Below are 20,819 nucleotides of genomic sequence, written 5' to 3'. Positions count from 1 at the left end.
AATGGCAAATTATGGAAATAATGCAAAATTGGCTTTGAGAAAATGGCGTTTCACTGAAAATCAAGCTGAGGTGGAGCCCCAGCAAGGTAAAAAACTGCAAAGGACTAGGTATACAGTAACACATCTTAGTTAAATAACTATTTTTGACATTAAAAAAAAAAAAAAACAAAAAACAAAAAACGCACTTTCAAAAAGCCTTGAATATTAGAGTTCCACTGATTTCAGTATAAATGAGGTGAAGCTTTACTGAAGTATCTTATTGCAGTACAAAGTAGCGATTAACTTTCACTTTTTCATCCTTATTTCAGTAGCAGAAGTGATGCAGCTTAGTTTCCAAGTGGAACTTGGAAAAGCGTTTGTCTCACTTTCAAGTCCCATGGAGAGCATAGCTTCCCTCTGCATTTACAGCTACAGTGCTTCATGTTCCTCAAAGTTGCCCGGAAAGTCATGGCATACATCTCAGTTGCCCTTCGTGCTTATTATTTGAACATTTGCATTCAACCCCTTTCTGTCCAGGGAAGGATTTAGCTCTTTCAGTGTGATATGAGGTGCCAGCAGGATGCAGCTGTGTCATGGGGCTTCTGAAGAGCCCCTTGAAGGTCTCTGGATGCTTCCTTGGTTTTGGCTTAGTAGGAACATTCAAAAGGAGCGAGTTGGTTTATGGAGGTGATGGCTAGTTGGAAAAATACACTTAATTACAGTGTAACATAATTATGTAGTTGAAGTAATTTTGAATAGAGCACTGCAATTTTCTGTATCATAGAGTGTAACTTCACTTTCTTCTATCGGGAATGTCAGTTTCACATGTGTATGCTGTCACACTTTGAGTTTAAAGTTTACATAGGCATATTTTGGATAAGTTGCAGTTCACTGTAGTATTGTTAAAAATTCCTGCTTTTCACACAAATGTTTGCATAATAGCTCATGCAGATGGACCTTACATATCATCTGAAATTTGGGACAGATGAGGAAATTAAATGATTTTCCCAACTAATCGTCTACCTACTTCAGGATCCTGTTTGAGCAGCTGTTCTTAGGGGTGGACAGGTACGCTGATCTGTTCTTTGTTCAACTGCTTTCTGTATGAGTGGAAGATGTTTCTAAAATGAAGTATGATGATACTTTTCTAAACATTTTTAGAAGGTGAAGACTTGATTCTGTTGACTTTGCACATACAATCTCAATTGCAGTGTTTGAAAGGGTAGAAATCAACATACAGCCAAGCATTTTTGTGAGTTTGCATGTATGTAATAAAGTAAGATTAGATCACGTATTTATAAATATCTTCAGAACTTGGGAGACTTCTTGTGAATTTATGTATTTATATTTAGAAAATACCTAAAATAGTGTTAATAAGAAGTTTCACAATTAAAATATCTCTGCATGCCAAAGTGGATGAGTTTGTATCTTTATTAGCATTCTTGTTAACAGTGCGTGTCAAGTTGATACGCAAAAGTGATACACGCGTCCTTGCAACCAACCCTAATTCCTGGTAAACTGCATTTTGGCAAAAAAAGATTGGCTTTTATTTATGGTAGTGTGTTTTTTCAACTTGAATGGAAGTGTGTGTCAGAAAGGAAGGTAAGGCAGAATTTGCTTTAAGATGTAACTGAAGGATGGTGTCCAAGTTTGGAAAATGCTTGCAGTGTGGGTTTTTTTTCTCCTCCTCATTGCAGTTTTCAAACACATATGTATGTTGGTGTGGGTTAGAAGGGAAGAGCTGGCAAATACTGGAGGGGGAAGTGGCTATGAAGGGTTTTGGGCACAGGGAGGGGATGGTAGATTTTGGCACCTCAGCACCCAACCACTCCTCCCAGCACTGGCAGACTGCAGTCTGGCCACCCCACTTGGTGAATGAGAGGAGAGCTGGGAATCACAGAACTGTAGGTGTTGGAAGGGACCTCCAGAGATCATCGGGTCCAACCCCTCTGCTAAGGCAGGTTCCCTAGAGCAGGCTGCCCAAGGGGGCATCCAGAGGGGCCTTGAATATCTCCAGAGAAGGAGACCCCACAGCCTCCCTGGGCAGCCTGTCCCAGTGCTCCGTCACCCTCACCGTGAAGAAGTTCTTCCGCATGTTGGTGCGGAACTGCCTGGGCTCCATTTTGTGGCCATTGCCCCTTGTCCTGTCCCCACAAACCACTGAGAAGAGGTTGGCCAAATCCCTCTGTCTCCCACCCCTCAGGTATTTATACACATTGAGGAGATCCCCTCTCAGTCTTCTTTTTCTCCAGGCTGAACAGCCCCAGGTCTCTCAGCCTTTCCTCATAGGGAAGATGCTCCAGGCCCCGTATCATCTTTGTGGCCCTCCGCTGGATTCTTTCTAGGAGATCCCTGTGTTTTTTGTGCTGGAAGGCACACTCCTGCCTGAAACAGAAAGGCGGAGCTGCAGGAGAGCGCTGGTCATCCCTGGCCATGGCCACGCTTCTGCTCCGCTGCCAGCACCGTGCCTTGGTGGCACAGCTTCACCTCTCTGCCAAGCCTCTTCCTTGCTGCTGCGGTGGGATGCGATTCTGCATGACCTCAGCTGGCAGACGTGTGAACGGCTGTTGGTTTTACCAAATGTATTTGGTATTGGTGAAGCAACAGAACACTTGAACACGTGTATTTGGATATAGTAAAATTGGCATATTTGTTTAAAATCGAGTTTTTAAAAGCGAAGTAAGAATCTGTAAAATTTCAGTCAGCAGATGAACAGTTTAGGAAGAGGGTCAACTTCCACGCGTGTGAAAATTGAGTGATCACTGAGCCATAGAAGACTTCGGGTTGGAAGGCACCTTTTAAGATCACATAGATCACAAAGATCGCCCCTCTGCAGCAGACAGGGATGTCTCTCACTAGATCGGGTTGGCCAAAGCCCTGCCCAGCAGACTATGAGCACTTCCAATGGTTGTTGGACGCTTTGATGGGGCAACGATGAATATTTCCAATGATGGCCTGTGAAGATTCTTTCGAAGTCTTAAATAAATTATGGCGTTTGTTACTTTAGAAGATACTTCATAAAAAGAGGCCCTGCTTTCATGTTTTGGAGTGCTCTTACTATATACAGCACTTTAAACTTTGAACAAATGTCCGTTGTCCATATTATAAATACACTTCAAATAAGGGCAAGGTTTCTAAGTATTGATTAAAGGCTTTCTTTTTATGTTCCTGAACTGTAGAAACTGCTGTAAAAATGGGGATAAGGAGGTGATATAACAGAAAATGATGCTAGTAAACTGCTTTGGTTGCTTTGGTAGCAAAGGTGAATGGGTGAATGGTTTCTCACTAATGAGTGATACTGGTGGATGTTTGTTTTAATTTATGGTACCTGGCAAACCTATCTTTGATCTTGAGGTCTTTTACCCCTCATGTTCCCAATGTACAATGTCCTCCAGTTTTGTCTAATAAAGGACATTTTAAAAAATATATAGCTTTTTTTTTTTTTTTTTTCATTAAAGCAGATCCTGTACAGATTCCAGTGAAGGAAATCAGTTGATTACCAGCATTGTGAGTTTGAGTCATGAATGGGAAATAATCTTTGACACTGAAGATTAGTAAGGGGGAGGAGAAGGGAAGCGTGTCATCAACCCAGCATGATTGTGCACCTACTCCAAGCCATAGTCTCAGTCTGCATTTCAGTTTATGATGGGAAGAGCAAGAAAGAGCTGTACTGGATTCTGTGGGGTGTAATCCTGCTGCTTATACTCCTCTAAAACAGACAATGGCATAAAATACATCTCCACGGTCTACACGGGGTCTAAGTCATTGCTTTGGGTATTTTTGCTGCAGAAGATTGCACTGACTTGTTTGTTCCATAATACCTTTCTCTGGGAATTTGGAACATGTGTCATTCTTAAATCAGGGCTGCCTTCTTGAAAGATAGTAGGACCGCTTAAGGTTTTGTTTTTTCAGTTGACCAGTACCCCACATGGCCTGTGAAGTCCACCAGGAGGATGTTCTGTGCCTTCATGGCTGAGCTGCTGCCTTCCAAACTCTCTCTTTGTAGATGCTGGGTTGCTGGTGGATCTGAAAGGAATCCGTTTTATAAACTCAACAAGAAACTCTAAGACTCCTATTTTTTCCTTATTTGAAACTGGGAAGGCCTCAGAAAAGAGGTCATCTTACAGTCATTTTTTATGCTTTATTGATACGCTGTTTTTTATATCTGTATATAGGAATATCTGCAAAAAATTGCACTGTCCTTTTACTAAATAAATTTATCAGCAAAAATTTTAAGTGAATCTATAAAAAATAGTATGTATTAGTAGCATTTTATAATTTCACAGGAAAGCTCTCTTTTAAAATAAGCATCTTCAGTTTTCCCCACAATATTGGTCAATGGTAGAGAGATGAATATCCATCTATCATTTGCTGACATTCTTTAAAGTTTTGATATCTAGCTTCAGCTTCTCACAAACTTCAGTGATTAATAGGATTTAAAGTGAATGTAGAAGCATTATTGTATAATTTGAAATAGCTGTTCAGATTGAAAAGGCCGTAACAATTTTACCTGGTCCTCTCCTCCTTCTGCCCAACTCTGAGTGATAACAATATTTAGAATTCCTTTCAAAATGTCTTTGGAATGATGCTAGGCATTTCCGTGTGCAATCCTTTTCTATCCTTACATCTTTTCAACTGTTGACCTCCTTTCTTGTCTATGTCTTGTCTACAAAAAAAAATGGCCTTTTTTTTTTCTTCTGGTCATTTTACTATAAACCTTCATTTTCAGTACTGTGATTTATTGTAGAAACTCGTCTGTGGATTTTCGTTCTCCCAAATCCTTTTCATGAACAAGTGGGGTCTAGTTCTGAGGCTAAATTTGCATCGGTATTTGTGATGATTAATGTTTGGGACCTTAATATCTCCAAATTTGATTACTGCAATATTTCCTAGCTTCTTGAAATCTTCTTTATCTGTCCTTCAGGGAAATGGTTTTACTTGCTGATGCATAGCAAATGCAGTTGGTTTATACTTTTTAGACAGGCACTTCATGGTCAGTTTATTGTTCAGGATGATTTAAAGTAGGATCAGACAAAATAGCATGGTTTGCATACTAGCCAAATATCATAAATAGCTGTTACTGTGACGAAAGTAGTAACTGTAATAAATGTTTCTGAAAAGTATAGTTTAACATCTGTGATTTGAATTCTTAATGAAGTTAGGTTTGTACTTTCGAAGAACTGAAGTTATATTTTCAGGTAAATGAGTCAGCATAAGGGATTAATACTTCTAGGAGTTCTATTTTGGTATCTAACTCAAGTATTTCCACTGAGAGTGATGGCATTCTGAGTGAAGAGATGGCTTAAATATAGAATTGCATAGTATGTAGAACAAGGTGATATTAAAATGTAGAAATAAGTATTAGAAAGTAAGCTGCATTGTGTCAACACACTAAATTTTTATAATGCTATGTTTATGTATTAGCTTTGAAATATTTTCATGCAAGTTGCAAGTAAAAAGGGAATGTTATGAAGATATGCAGTGATATATAAATATTCATGATTTGTGTTGAGGAAGTTAGAGGGCAGGAATTCTCTTAAAGAGTAAAAGAAGGTAAATGTTGACTTCAAAATGTAGTATCTTTGGAAGTGATTGTTTCTCAAGAATGTATCACTTGTATGGCCGTCTGAAAACCACATTAGTTTTCATGGCTAGGAGGATGAATGTGCATATGTACAAAAGTTTTATATGTAATGAACAGAAGAGAGATTGTACAATGACTCAGGAACATAACTCTTTGTGAAAAAAAAAAAATTGTTTTTACTCCAGTACTGCTGATTTCAGAACAATTTCACAATACTATTTGTTATTGGAGATCAGCCTTATTTGGAATTGGTATTTGAGAAGTCTGGTTTCCAAAGTTGGTGAAATTGTGCAACTAAACAGAAAATTGAAGATCGAAATAGGCATTCTTTCTTAAAAGATAAGACACTGGTGTTCTCTTGAAGGTGAATAATACCTTTACACTCTGCTACAACTTATAACTGTTTTCACTTTTAGCAGTAAAAGTCTAGGGAATTGCATTATGATTCGGGGTATTTTTAGAAGGCTGCGGTTTCCTTTACTAATTTGATGTGATTCATTTTCAGAAATGCAAACAAAATGATCTGGTGTATACATAAGTGCACCCAACTGTTTGATTGCACCTACAGCTGGGATACTGGGGAAGAAAAATGTTCTGGGAACTTGTTATGCAAATGGCAGACCAAGTGTCCCACTTTATTTCACAATTACCATCTAGAGTATTACCACAACAAATAGCCTATTCTAACTAGAATGAGGTTTAACCAGCTGTAAAATTGATAATCAGTCATGCTATTTCAGAAACTGCAGTGTGAGTGTTTTTTGCGTTGTCTGTGCAGTAATGAAAATAAAGTCCTAAAAGCATCGAATGTACCTGGAATGTTGTTTTTAAACAACCAAAGAGAAATTTTATACACTCAGTACTGTTGGTTTTGTTTTCACTGAATGAGAGATGAAGTTGCATCTCGGGAAGAGGATACAAAGGCGGATTGCATATCCACCCATTCCATGCTGGAAGGATTATCATCACGTGAAAGGAGACGTGAAATAATGTTGGACGCTCAGCCTTCAGTCTACTATATCTAAATGTTGGAAAACTTTTAATATAAAATTTTACGTGTATATATTGGTAGTACTATTTCTCAGATACATATGGTAGCTTAAAATAGATGAGTTATTACTTAAAAACATCACTAAATGATAAAGAGTTTTCTTCTTCTGTGTATCACTCAGATGAGAAAACCCATTTTATTCCATCTGGAGCCAATACTAGGTACTTTCAAATATTTTTGTTAAGCTCATAACCTGCTTTATAGCAATGACACTTGATTTGGCTGTTGCCAGAAGTGACTTTTGAACCTAGCCTTCGTTTTTTACATTTAAGGTAAGATGCAGTGCACTACTAGTTTCAGACTGCTGGTCTTTATTGATAAGCTGTTCTCCTTTTCCTTGGGTATTTTTGAGTTTGACCCCTTAATGTCCTTTTCTGTACAGAGGATATAACACTGGAACTGAAGAACAGCCTCTGTTTCATTTCCTTGTAATTACTTGTTGGGATCGTAGCAGCTTCTGTAGGAATAATGAGACAGTTGCCCAGAGTAATAACATGAAAATGAATGACTAGAATGGAAACTAGATTGAACCAAGAATCTGTCTAGCCTAATACCCTGTTATCATCAGTAGCCAATTGCTATAAATGCCTAGGAGAGAGTGTAAGAGAAGGAAGCTTCCTATCCTGTTAAAATCTCTCAGCCTGTGGAGGCAACACAGTTCAGGAGCTTCCTGAGGTAGTTGGAGTATTTTTCTGTCTCATAGCTTTTGACAGCTCCATCTCTGTTGAATCAAATAGCCTTCAGACCAATGTGAGTTTCTTGGCAGCAGAAACATTCCATGACAATAAGTTCCAGCTTTACTCTGTGATGTGAAAAAAATCTTCCACGATGAGTCTCTTGCATGCTAGCTAGCTTCATTTGCCTTCCATCCTATTGTTAACTGGGATCCAAAGAGCAAATTATTTTAATGAGTCACCACATATGTAGGAGAGCAGATCTAAGGTGATTGCCTTTGATGCTCTGTGTATTCCAGTTTGTGTTTATTCATCTCTTATCTTAGATTTGACAGCAGTACAAAACAAAACGAAGTCACGATCTTCCGCAGACAAGCCATCACCCCTGATCGATGACTCTGTGACAATACAGCTCACGAAGAAGCATTGTTTTCCAAAATTTCCTGTCAGCTCTTCTAACAGCACTGTCTAGCCAAATAATTTGTGGCGTTTCTGAAGGTTTACATGGCATCCTGACAGTAATTGAGCTCTGTTTGATTGAAACTTTTTTACAGAATTGAATAAAGGCACCCATCATAGAGTAGTCTAGGAAGCAAGAGGCCTTTGGAGGTCTTCTGGCCCAAGCCACTGATATGCTCTTAAGCAGGTCCCATTAGATGATGATGGTTTTATGGTGAGTTATGTTTTAAAAATCTCCAAATACAGACTCCATATTATCTTTAGGCAACCTGTTCCAATGTTTGACCACTCCCATTGGTGAAAAAATCATTTCCATACAGGCGATTGCAGTTTCCCATGTGGTAGCTTGTGTCTGTTGCCTCTTGTGTTAGAGTGTGGTCGGATTGATTGGATGCAATTTGCTTGTGATGCTTATTCAGTTATCTGTTTCTTCATCTATCTGCAAATAGCTTCCAGAGGGATTAGCTTCATAATTGTCCTGGGACCTGAGGTTAACTGTAATTCAGGCCTGTAGTTCATCAGATCCTTTTTCATGCCCTTCTTGGAGACAAGCATGACACTTGCCTTTTTCCGGTTATCAGCAACCTCCCAAGTTGCTGTGACCTTTCTAAGGTGGTAGAGAGCAGCCTGGTAATGAATCTGACTTTCTCCTTAGCTCCCTCAGATGCATCCCATCAGAGTCCCTGCAGGAGAGCGGTGTGTGTCCCAGGAGACAGCAGCAAAAAAGCTCACCCAGTCTTTTCTGTGCCTTCTGTCACTAGCTCTCCTACCCCACTGAGAAAGCCTGCCCATGTGTACTTACTTTTGCTGATGATTCGCTAATAGCAGCCTTTCTTACTGCCCTTCATATCCTTTCATTGCCAGGATATGAATGTCTGTGCAAGGATATACATGTCTGCATATATATTGTGGTTTTGCAAGGGCAGCGTAACTTCAAGTTTGAGAGAAGTAGGTTTAATCACAGCCATTCCAATATTTAGTTGCTGGAAGAGGAATCTGCAAATTGATTCATAACACAGAGTATAACAAGATGCACTGGCTGGAAGTTATGGCTAGATAAAGCGATCAGAAGTTCAGAGCTGTTGTTTTTCCCAGTTTGTGATTGACTGTGATGGAAATTTGTATTTTATAATGAATTTTTCTTACTTCTAAAGCAAGGTTCTGCATGTATCTTGACATTAAAGTCTTATTTTAAAATCTTCAGATTTTAGTGACTAAGCAACCATTTTTTCTTCCATGACTGAATTCTTTTATTGATGAAGTAGTTGAAAAATTCCTCAGAAGAAATTACCTGATCTCTTCCATGCCCCTTTGGACCACCTCTGGTACCAAAATCTGTTCCCAACATTATGGGTTAGTTGTTTTCAATGTCAAAGTCCTGACTAATCTTCTAGATGAAATACCTAATCAATATCTACTTATGCACATAATAAACTTTTTGCTTAGGGACTTGAAAAATTAGCAATAACAGCGGACGATTACAGTAGACCCTTACTTCATCAGGCTTTCTGAATTAAGTCTGTCAAAATCTGTAGAGAAGAGGTTCCTGTTAACCAAAGTCTGTTAAACTTTTTTTTTTTAACAATAAAGAAAATCCTTATTTAAGGACTATCTTCTGCTGAACCAGACATTTTTGGACCAATGGTGCCAACTTGCATATGCTCAGTTCAAATGTAATTGTAGAATCACAGAATTATTCAGCTTTGAAGACCTCGGGAGGTCATCTGGGTTCAGCCCCTGCTCAAAGCAGCTACTTAATGTCTCTGCCAAGTGTGATTCTGGTCTGTTGTGTTTTTTTTTTACAGGACAGCCAGTTATGTGGTTTTCTTCTCTTTTTATTTTTGTCACTATTTCAGTAATAGGAAATTTCTTCAAATGATTTCATGACATATTCTTTTTATTCCAGAGACAAACATGGAAGATCAAACACTTCTAGTTGAACTTACCATTAAATCTAGTTGGTGTTCCTTTCCACTGCAAGAAGCGGAGGCTAGTGACCTCTTAAATACCTTTTTATTGTTGAAGTTGGTGAGAAAATTTCAGTTCATTGATGAAAAATAGTCCTCATGAATTTTACATAGGATGGAAGATTAGTCTAATCAGGCCCTAAAAGCATATGTTTTGAGTTTTCAGCATAATTCATCTACAAAAGTTCCTGTTACGCTTTATAAAGCCTAGAATATCTCATTAGTAGTCCTGACATGGGAATTGGAATTTAATTGGTATTTCTGTATTATTAGGTATTTAAACATATTTTCATTATGTAAGTTTATTTTATCGAAGAGTTCATTATCTATTTGAGAGACAAAATTATTAGTAAATTTGATTGCAGGCAAGTCATCAGTGAAGGTTGTTTCTAGGGGAGGGTGCATATTGGATGGTGGAGCAGGATATCGCAATGTGCTTATTTGCAACTCCAAATGAAGTTAACCTTATGTATGAAGTGGGAGTCATGCTTTAGGAACACACGGTTCTACTAAAGAAAGTCACTAACCTTTCCTCAAACTGATTCCATAGAATTAGGTGCCCTTTTTAAAATTCGTAATAGAAAAGATAAACCCTGTGTTAGCTAAGATTTTGAAAGGGTACAAATACTGTCAGTTTGCCTTAAAAAATAAGGCATTCATACAATATTTTCTTGAAATATGCTTTTAATTAAATAGGCTAAAATGATTTGTAATTTTCCTTTGTCAAATTTATTTCTGTGAGACATTTTTTAGGGCTGCTTAGTTTCTTTGGATTAAAATAATCATCTCCTTACCCATATATAATGCATATATATTATTGCAAAAATAAAAACTGTTTTTCTTTATGTTGATAAACTTTTGCTTCAATTATTTGGGATATTGGTGGTTGGTATAAATTATTGCGCGTAGTCATTTTGTTTAAATTCCACTAATTTTCTTCCACTGTTATTAGGTAGGTACTCATTCAAAGCAAATCTTAAGCTAATTGTCTTGTATGTGATACTCTCTCTTACCTGCAGACTCCCTTTCTCTCCTGGCAGTCATTTTTACAATTATTTCCTTTTTCGATTGTTTTTCATAAAACATATCCATGTGTTAGTATGTAATGCAGCAGTAAATGGTAAAACTCTCTTTTGACTATTTCTATTTGACATGAATTGTTTCTCCCCTGGTGTGGAAACAGGGCTGTTTTTGCTAGTTTATGGGTCAAAGCATTCTGATGCTTGCTGGATTAGTCTGGTTATCTTGACCTTTCAAAAAATAAAAATAAAAAATCAATCTGTGACAGTGAGTCTTCTACATTTCTCCATGTGGCATGAAAATTGTTTACTCCAAAGTTAGATGTGGTTTTGATTGCTTCAGTTTTATTTATCACTTTAACTGGAAATCAGGGTTCATGGAATTATATTTTAAGATATATGTGGTGCTGCTGATCAGTATGCTGACATCAACTTTGAGGTTAGGCAGGAGATACCATGATAGACAAACTATTATTTATTGGGGTCAGAAATATTCTAAACAGTTGCTGATATTTTTAGTACTGGGAGGTTTTGTAATCATTTGTTCTGAATCAGTGATTGGGGGAAAAAAATAAAAGTCCTTTTGTTACTTTAGTTAATCTCACTTTTAGAGGAGGATGATTCTAAATGGCATCTTGATTTTTTTTTCTTTCAGGTCTGTTTTTTTACTATTCTAGTTACTATGAAGCAGCTTGTTGCCATTTTCATTATATACTCTAATAAGTGTTCTTTTTAGTTGCCAGATTGGTTGTTACATCTTATTATCCAAGACTGCTAAATAGATCAGTAAAACATATATATGAAGAAATAGATATGAAATATATTTATCTAAAAATAAGCTCATTGTGAAATTGAGGGGTAAATGTCTCAGGTGGTGCAAGGTGCAGTGTCTTGTTGCTGAAACTCGCTTCACAGATTGAGCTGCTTGAGGGTAAGAAAAGATAAATAGAAACATTTTTTTATGATGGAGAAGCAGAGCCCTTAATTAATATGAAACAAGGACAGCCTTGTGGTGAAACCAGGATTTTAAGAATAGACTGTACATCTGTCTCCGACCTCATAGAGCTCCCTGACCTTTTATCTGGGTTCTTTGTATTACCACTGATTTGTATTACCAGCTGTAGGCTTTGAAAGTCCTGCTCAGGAAAACAGAGATGAATAAGATGTGGCATTTTCCATTTGGATTTTTATGGAACAGTAGGTAATTCCACTTTTTCAGGGTGTCAGAGAAGCAGTTTTAGGTTTGTGTTTGTTTTCTGTGCATTTGTAGATAGTTTGCTTGCAGTTCTAGTATTCGTGCTGTTCTGCTTGATTGCTTGGGAGAACTTCTGAATCGATGCATAAATGGCTTGCTGCAGGAGAGTTAGCAGTGGAAATGACCATACTGCTTTTTTTCTCTTGTTAAGAAGCTAAGCTTACTATTAAAGGCCTTGGAGAATTCAAATTAATAGGAAATTATCCCCAGTGTTACTTTAACAGGTTTGCAATTCTGGGCTTCAGTACACAGTAATTTTTGAAAGCAAAAAGAATTCTAAAATCAAAGTTAACTAAAGAACATGGAAATGTACAGTGACTTCAGATAAAAACAGATTATGCTGAACTGCTGAATTTTCCATGGCTACAGTGCTAACTAGCAAAACATGCAGACCTGTTTTATTCTACTAAGGTTTAAGGAGAAAATAGCAGCAACTGATTTGGCAGAGAAACAACTAATGAATGTATTTGGGAAGAAAACATGCATTTTTGGAATGGTTAACTGTTTAATCATTGTTCTTATTGAAATGAATAAGATTTTAAAGATTAAATTGCTGTACCTTTGCCCACAGCTCCCGATACACTCTTTTTCTCAGTCCTCTCTCTCTGGCTTAAGTTCCTGCTTTTATGCATTTCTTCAACTCATGTATGAAGAGTTTCCAAGTAGTCTTGGAAGGGATTTTAGGGATCACTAGTACAGTCGTAATCTGAGAGGTAGGATACATGGTTGTATACATCTGCTGTAGCAGCTATTTGTCTAACCCTTGTAAGGCAGATTTCTCTGCTTCATTATGTCATATTATGTCAGTTTGTCGCAATTGCTACTTAGATATTTTTTTTCCCTAATCTGTAACCTAAATCTTTACTCCAAACTCAGCTAATTTCTTACAGTGTTTCTGGTAATGTAGGGAAACATCCATCCATCACTGCTCATAACAGCTTTTTACATTCTGAAAAGAGATGTCATGTCTCCTGTTAAGCTGATCTTTTTTAAGACTGAAGACTGGTTTTAACAGTGTTCCCTAGTACATGTTGCTTATCACTTACTGCTCTTGTTAGCCTCCCCTCAGTTCTCTTCCAGCTGCTGCTCTTGGAATCCTTATAGGGATTCACAGAGCTGGACACAATACTCTGGTTTAGACTATAACAGTACATAAACAACATGAGTCCTCTGTGAGGTTTTACATAGTGAACCTCCTGTTTATACAGCCTAGATTTGACTTCTGGTCTGCTATAACCCTGTGTCTTTTATTGTTATCTTACTGTTTACTAATTATTCCCATTTTCATGTTATTTAAATTACAGTTCTCTCAAAAGCGTATGTTGGTGGGTTCTTTTTTTTTTTTTTGTGCTCACCCCTTGAGTTGATGTTATTTAAATTAATATTTCTTCAAGATCATTTAAATTACAATAAAAGCCATGTGCTCAGAATTCCGTGCCTTGGTATCACTTGCTGATTTTTGTTTGCTTTTAACAGATACATTACTCATTTTCTTGCTTTATTGTGGTAATGAAAATACCGCGTTGAACTGGAACAGGACAAACCCAGGTTAATTTATTTGACACACTTTTCGAAGTCTTATACCAAACTCCTGATAATTACCTTTCAGACATTTTCTCCATGATTCCCTGGACAGTATAATTCTTTATTTTTCTAAGAGAATGGTGAATCTTCTCTTTTATTCCTATGGTAAGATGCTCTGCTTTCTGTGTTCTACCACAAATCAGTTACATAATACTATTTTATGTTTTCTTTGAGAGAGAGATACAAAAAACTTGCAGTGTGGATCTTACCTCTTTTGGGTGTTTACAGATTAAAATCTTTTTCACGCTCCCTCTCCCTGAGCATTCAGATCTATAGTTTGGCAGGTTGTCTCCCCCGATAGGTAATGCTTTGATACTGTGATACCCTGAAGGTAATGCTTTGGATGGCTCTTTTTAGTCCTGTTGATCTCTCCTGTTCTCCTGAGTACTCAGAAAAATATTGACTGACTAGGACAGCCCCCTTAAGTATTCTAGAATTAATTTCAGTTGATGCTCTCAGGACATTTTCTCATCTGTAGTGAACATCACTATGATGTTTTCTTTTGTTCTTTTTCCTTGTAAGTATGTCCAGATGTATGAAAAAAAGGTTGAAGAAAGCATGGAAAGCCTGAGCTTTCTGTGTTTGGTTTGTTTTTCTTAACCTATGATGGACTTTTATTTTCCAGTTCTCTTTTATTTTCCATTTTTTTAATGATTTCCCAAATGACTTGGATGTAGGAGCAGAAGGTGTTTTGAGTAAGTTTGCAGATGATACTGTATTGGGAGGAGCTGTTGACTCCATTGAGGATGGGGAGGCCTTGCAGAGAGATCTGGACAAATTAGAGAGCTGGGCAATCACCAACAATATGAAGTTTAAAGAGTCAAGTGCTGCATTCTGCATCTGGGAAGGGACAACCCTGGCTGCACATACAGAGTGTGGGACAACAGGCCCACAGAAAGCCCCACAGAAAGGGATCTGGAAGTTTTGCTTGATGGCAAATTGAATATGAGCCAGCAGTGTGTCCTGGCCAGCCATACCCTGGGGTGCATCAACCACAGCACTGCCAGCCAGGCGAGGGAAGGGAATTGTCCTGCTCTTCTCTGCACTGTGCAGCCTTACCTCCAACACTGTGTGCATTTTTGGGTGCCACAACATTACAAAGACATAAAACTATTAGAGAGTATCCAAATGAGGGCGACAAAGATGTCAAAGGGTCTAAAAACGGATACATATGAGGAGTGGCTGAAATCAGCCCAGAGCAGGGCAGGCTGAGGGGAGGCCTCATGGCGGCCTGCAGCTCCCTCACGAGGGGAGCGGAGGGGCAGGCGCTGAGCTCTGCTCTCTGGGGACAGAGACAGGACCCGAGAGAACAGCATGGAGCTGGGACAGGGGAGGCTCAGGCTGGGTGTCAGAAAAAAGTTCTTCACCAAGAAGGTGGTCGGGCACTGGGACAGGCTCCCCAGGGCAGTGGTCATGGTACCGAGCCTGCCAGAGTTCAATAAGTGTTTGGACAGTGCTCTCAGACATAGGGTCTGATTTTGGGGTAGTCATGTGTGGAACCAGGAGCTGGACTTGATGACCCTGATGGATCCTTTCCAACTCAGGATATTCTGTGATTGTATTTTAATCATCCTTACGTAAAATATCTTCTGTCATTTCTACTTGTAAGCTCTAAGTGATTATACACCTTTGCCTTTGTGTTGTTCTTGTGGCATCTTGAAAGATTGCTTTGTGGTTATTCTTTTGCTGGGCCTTAAGGATGAAGTTGTTTTCAGTCTGTTGTCATCCCATCTTTACAATTGAAGAGTTTAACATAATACTGTAAAACCATTAAAATGTGCATGTAGGATGTAGCACATGATGACAGACACTGAGAGGTATTTCTTGTACAATGAAGAAAAATCTACATCTGTTCAATTGTAGGCAGTATTTAAATCATGCGTCAATACTTGCTTATCTCCATATGATACAGAAATCAGATGGCAAGTACAACCCATGAAGTATTTACATACAAAGTTTGTGGCAACTCCTTTCAGGTTCCTAAAATATATATATATGCTCGGTACATGTCTAACCTTAAATCTGTTATTTAATGTTAAAGAACTTCTAGAAAAATAAGACCTTCTGACAATACATGTTGGCTGCATTATCATGATGTGACTTATTCCTTCACATACTAATTAAATTTTAGTAAGATAAAAACAAATTACAAGGTATCCTAATGATCATTGGAGTAAACTTGGGAAAACAGTATGTTTGCCTTGCATATCTATCAGTTCTTTTTCCTATTGTACATTCTTACTGAGCTGTTAGCCTTATATTCAAAGGTAACTTCTATATTATGGAAAGAAGTAATTAGTCAGTAAAGACCAAAATCATTTAAGGGTCCATTTGGCATATAAAAGAATATAGTGGGGATTTAATCATGGTGAAGCATTATTAGGTGGTCAGTTCACATGTGCATAGATTTAGGAAGTTCTGCTTTAAAAAGCACATAGGCCAAGTTAGAAAAATGTAGTCTGAAGTTACAGACTTTTCTGTCCTTATTTCTTACTGCAGCATAGTTTATTAAATATTATTTGAGGATTTGGGAAGCTGGCAAAGAGGAAAGGAAAAGTGTTTTGGGTTTCTTACATGTAATGGTTTAGTGATTTTTTTCCAAATATTTCAGGGTTATGAATTGTTTCCTGTGAATACTAAGGAAGCATTTGATACTGCTGCTATTGAGTGTTCTTACTTTTTGGTTTTGATTTATTTTATTATTTTTTCTTGTCATGAAAATGAGAAGTAAATTGAAGTAGCCAAAGCTGTTTTGACATCCTGTGGAAAATATATGTGTGTCAACTTTGGACATGTTAAAATATCTGTTTCAGTTTTAAAAATCAGAATTGGCATGGCGTGGTTTAATTCTGTAAGGGCTTCAGTGACATTGCTGGGAATTAACATTGAACTGGTTACTTGGAAGCTACCATTATTTTTCCCTATAACAGTCCCTTTTGTCAGAGAGAGAAATCAAACATTTACTAGTTGTCATATCTCCTGAATTTTTCTCACCTATTTTTTCTTGATTTCATTCAGGTCTGTAACAGTACAAGTTGCTCTCTGAGAAGGTAAAACTCCGTGTTGTCCCCAGAGGAGATTTCTGCTACCGCAGTGGCCTAGAGCTCTTCTCCTGATGTAGGATGGTGGTGCAAAAATATCTACTTTGGACTTTACTGTTGGAAGACAATCTAGGGAGAGTGTTTCAGCCTGTTTGCCAAGAGCAAAAGGCTTTTAATGGAATGGTGTGGGCAGAGAGAGCTGTCTTTGCCAACAGCGTGTTTGTTTGGAAGCTGCTATTTTTGTCCTGTTTAGCTTCTGAACCTTTTGTAATGGCAGAAAGAGGAAGCGAACAGTGAAATCACTTTAATAACATATTTCCTGGTTCAAGTGACTTATCTCTGAGGCCTAGACAGAGGAGATGTCATTTCCTGGATTGCTTATCTTTGGTTTGAGTGTTCTGTTTTACTGTGTAGTCTTTTGACCCAACCTAACTGTAGTGCAATTTTAGTGTTAAGTAATGTAAACAAGGCCTTTTAATGAAAATGTAAAGCTTTAAGGAAAGGCTTTTTAACAAAATGCTAATGTGCAAGACACAAGTCTTTCATAAAGTACATGTTGATAAGAATTTGCAATCCATTAACTTAAAATTATGTTTAAGAGCATAGAATCCTGTCTTTGAAATGTGCTTATAAGGTTTGTTCACGGGGATACAAACAAATTGACACTGTTTGTTATGATGCTGATACTAATCACCTCTCTGATGCCAACTGCATCGCAATATCCACAAGAGCTAGGAGACTTCCAAATAGTTACCAGGCAGTTGTGCCCTTCTCAAATTTCTGTTTGTTAATACTTGTGAAAATTGTTACCAGCGCTCCATGAGAAGGAGACAGCTAATCAAAAATTATCTGCAAATATTGTTCTCAGTATTTTTATATTTCTGCACCTCCTTCCCCCACCCAATAAATAAATAATGTACAGCTCGGTTTAAGTTAGAAGTTATGGTTCTTTTGGACCTTGTCATCCAGCTTCACTAAAATGTCTGTTGGGGTTGCTAACTTTGTTATTTTACCTTCGTGAATAAGATATAAATAGAGCACACTAACAATGTTTTACTTGGGCAGCCTCTAAAATACCTTTGCCTAAAAAGCATTAAAATAGGAAGTGAGCTTCCCTCTCTTCTCCATCAAAAATAAGAAGAACAGAAATGTGCCTCACTGATTTGTGTTGCCACAGAGTGCTTTTACATTTACATAGTTAGGTGTTGTTAGAGCTTGACTACCAGCTCATTGGAATTGGGACTTCATTGTGCTAGGTTAAATTTTAAAAGATGGCCCATCTGTCCTCCATCGTATCATCCACTGGGGTCCTTTTCTACATGGTGCAAGGTAAAGATGTGTATTTCTGCTGACATGCAGACATACTCTGTCTGGTAGAATGAGTTGTCCTTTTTTGGAAGCCAGTACTTGCTAAATAAAGAGTTTGTAATGACATACTCTGTTACGTTATTTTGCAGGAAGTCGTCTGTACTCAGAACACTTTCAGTTGGTTATGTCCAGGTCATCGGACAACTGTACAATCCATGCAGTGACTAATTCATGAGCACTTAACAGCTTTGTTACTTTGTTTTAGATGTTTTGTATCTTTCATAAAAATTTAATCAAATTTAAGAATAGGTACTATGTCTTCTGTCCCTCTGAAAGATGGGTACGATGTCCAATGCATCACTCCTTTCTCCTTAATGGGTCTTGCAGGGGCAGTTATGATCGAGACTTAAGTACTGGCTATAACTATTGTTCTTAAAGTAATTAACGAGTGATACTGTGCATTATTCATTGCCTTCCCTTTGGGCTTACTGACTGACGCTTTTAAGTTTGCTTTAATAAAGAGGTTCTAAAAAGTTATGTCTAAAAGAAAAATAAAAAAGGTCTAAAAAGTGAAGCCTGTGCCTGGGGTTATTCCTCCCCTGCTGCATTTCCTCTTGATGTTCTCGCTGTGCAGTTGAGGTCCATTTGGATAGCAGCCCAGCCCTCTGGTGTGTCAGCCGCGTGCCCTAGTTTATTTTTGTTTGTTTGCAGGGTGCAGCAAGTCATTAATAAAGACGTTAAACATTACCGGCCCCAGTATCGAGCCTTGGGGTGTACCACTAGCGACTGGCCTTCCACTGGACTTTCTGCCAGTGATCAAAGTCTTCCAGGCCCAGTCTTTCAGCCAGTCTTCAATCCTCTCACCTCCCACTTGTGTAACCCATGCTTTGTCAGCTTGTTTATGAGCATGCAGTGGAAGACAGTGCCAAAATCTTAGAGTTGAGGTAAACAACATCAACTGTTTTCCCCTTATCCACTAAATTAGTTGCCTCATTACAGAAGGCTATCAGCTTGACGAAGTGTAATTGCCCCTTCATAAATCCATGCTGACTGTTACTGATCACCTTGCTGTTCATATGTTTGGAAATGGTTTTCAGGAGTATTTTCTCCATCCCCTTCCCTCACCTCCAGGTCAGCCTTGGGTTTCCTGACACTGTCCCTGCACGATGGGACATCATCTCCGTTCTCCTGGGTCACCTGCCCTCACTGCTTTTCATGTCTGAGTGCAGCTCTTTCCTCATCCAGGCAGGCCTCCTGCTTCCTTTGTTTGATATCCTACTTGTTGGGATGACCTTTCAAGAGTTTTTGCCTTTGATGAAGTTTTATGCTTCATGCAATGTTTTAATGCGTCTGTGAGCCTGATGTTTTATGATTACGTCAAATACAATAATTGTAGTCCAGTTAGGAACCCCACAGATGATCCTAATGAGATGCTAATTATGTTTTCACACCAATTAAACAAAGAGGAAAGGCAAGCTTGTAGTCTCTGACCTTTAGTCATCTGTATAGGAAATCACACAAATACATCTGTAATTCCTTCAGCAACTCCTGTTTTCCATAAACGGTCTCGTGGCTGCTAGCGATGTTTCCCAAGACACTTTCATTTGCTAGGAGGCAAAACAAATAAGATAAAATATAAAAACACTGCAATTGAGTTTCCCAGTTTTGAAAATGTGCTTAATCATTAACGTTTTATGCGGTGAAACTGAAAAGTGTCATCTCTAGGGATGAGGCTGTCTTATTTGTATATATACATCTGTAGCACAGGCTGGCATTTGGTGGGTATCTAATAATCTTGGGCCCTGCCTTTAAATATACCTATCCAAGTAGGTATATTATTAGAGATGATAATAATTTTAGTGAGATTTGCAACAGAAACAATCCCTTACCGGGCATTTTTAAAAATAAATGAGTGGATTGGTTGCTACAGCTATGATTCTATAGCCTCATTTATGGGTGTCGGGTATTGAAAGGCTGTGCAGTTCTGTTGGTTGCTTATTAATACACATGATGAGGTCTCTGGCTAAAATCTCTGTGCCCTGCTCATGCTCAGAAACCTTAAGAAGCAATCTCAGGGTTTTGTTCTTAGAGCAGTGAACAAAACTGGCAGTTTAGGTAAAATGCTGAAGATGCTGAGTATGAATGCAGTCTCTGGCTCCTAGTGGCTGAAACTAATTTTTATTTTTATTTGTCTTTGTGTTACTGGAAAAGGCTGTGTGTTATGGAGCATAATCTGTGAAATTCTTCTAGGTTGCTGAAAGGTGGAATTGAGTTAAAGCCTTAGAGCAGGCGTTTAAAAGACTATTTTTAGGTCAGACTTTGGTGATGTTGTTCTTTGCTTTTCTGAGAGGTCTCGGGTGTGGAGATGGCAGCGTTGATAGCTGATGAAAGCATTGATTAGCAGAATGGTTCACAGGCTTCTGCTTTCTTTTTTTGACTCACCTCAAAATTAAGCAGTATCATTTTGTGAGCTTGAATTATGTGGTGAACCTTCATGCCTTCCTTCCAAGAGCAAAAATATGCTGTCAGATTTTGAACAGCCAGAATGAGAAGGTAGAGACAATGTGATCAAAATAATAGTGTGGATAATTAAATCCGTCTTTAAGCATTAAGATTGCTTACTGGTTAAGATTAAAACTACTCCTTCAGTTTAAGTCCCAGTGCCGCTAATTAGTGGTAGTGTATCTGCACTGTTTCTAGACCAGCCTGGAACCTGTCATTGTGTTTTGTGTGATGCTTTGGGGTGAGTGGTGTATAAGCACACTTGAGAGCTTGTTTTATTTTCCTGCTAGGAATATAACACATGTTTAAATAACATACAACCAGTCTCGGTGTAGTATCTCTTAAGGAAAGTGGTGTAGTAATTATTATTTTAGTACTCAGTTAACATATTTTTAT

General features: G+C 38.2%; 1 protein-coding gene across 3 annotated transcripts in view; it reads left to right on the top strand.

The window, feature by feature from the left end:
- The window catches only part of ROCK2 (Rho associated coiled-coil containing protein kinase 2), a 101,848-nt gene that overhangs the window by 21,516 nt on the left and 59,513 nt on the right, over positions 1-20,819 (top strand). The window lies entirely within an intron of this gene.

The sequence above is a fragment of the Anas acuta genome, chromosome 3, assembly GCF_963932015.1.
Source record: "Anas acuta chromosome 3, bAnaAcu1.1, whole genome shotgun sequence".
NCBI classification, from domain to species: Eukaryota; Metazoa; Chordata; class Aves; order Anseriformes; family Anatidae; genus Anas; species Anas acuta.
Note: the sequence above shows the minus strand (reverse complement) of the source record. Positions and strands in the feature narration are given on the sequence as shown.